Source organism: Sinocyclocheilus rhinocerous, unplaced genomic scaffold (assembly GCF_001515625.1).
Source record: "Sinocyclocheilus rhinocerous isolate Xijiao unplaced genomic scaffold, SAMN03320098_v1.1 scaffold47164, whole genome shotgun sequence".
Lineage (NCBI taxonomy): Eukaryota > Metazoa > Chordata > Actinopteri > Cypriniformes > Cyprinidae > Sinocyclocheilus > Sinocyclocheilus rhinocerous.
In genome coordinates, this window is record NW_015624998.1 from 1 (window position 1) to 688 (window position 688).

At 44.0% G+C, this 688-nt stretch overlaps 1 pseudogene; it reads right to left on the reverse strand.

Annotated features, from left to right (window-relative positions):
- Positions 1-169: 169 nt before the first annotated feature.
- LOC107746999 (transcription factor HES-5-like) lies at positions 170-618 on the reverse strand (annotated as a pseudogene).
- Positions 619-688: the final 70 nt, after the last annotated feature.

The window sequence follows — 688 nt, forward strand, 5'->3', positions numbered from 1 at the left end:
TTATGGCATTTGCAATGCAAGTTATATTTCAAACTAAAGGACGTTTTCTCAAAAATAGAAAAGATAAGTCTTCATAGAAGATTGAATCAGAATACTTCCTGCACATCCCACTTTTATTTTTTTTTTCTCAAAAAGAAAAACTGAAAGCGTAATAGTCTAATGTAGACATTCAGCATGTGCTGCTGGTTGCTGTAAGGCTCCACCAAGGCCCCCAGATGGAGCTCTTGTTGACATTCATCTCTTTGCTGAAGGTGTTCTGGTCTGGCAGGACACTTTCCCTCCTGTTCTGCTCACATGAAGTCTGCAGCTTCTGGAAGTGCTTCAGCAGTCTTCTCTGGCTCTCTGTCTTCATCTCATCTTTGGACAGGAAGTGCACAATCTCACGACACACCTGGAGAAGCCTTGACTGACAGCATGTGAACTGCAATTGTGGTGTTGCAGGAGACAGCATGTGAACTGGCGTTGCAGGAAGTTGAGTGTCATCTCCAGGATATCTGCTTTCTCCAGCTTGGTATCAGGCTGCTGCTTGAGGAACTCTGGAGCCAGAAGACACTTGAGCTGCTCGATGCTGCTGTTGATACGATCTCTGCGCATCTTCTCCACCCTTGGCTTTCTCAGCTGTAAATTAAGACAGAAAAGCATTAGGAAAGTGTCTTTCAAATAAGCCAATGATTTAGAAGAGCAGTGA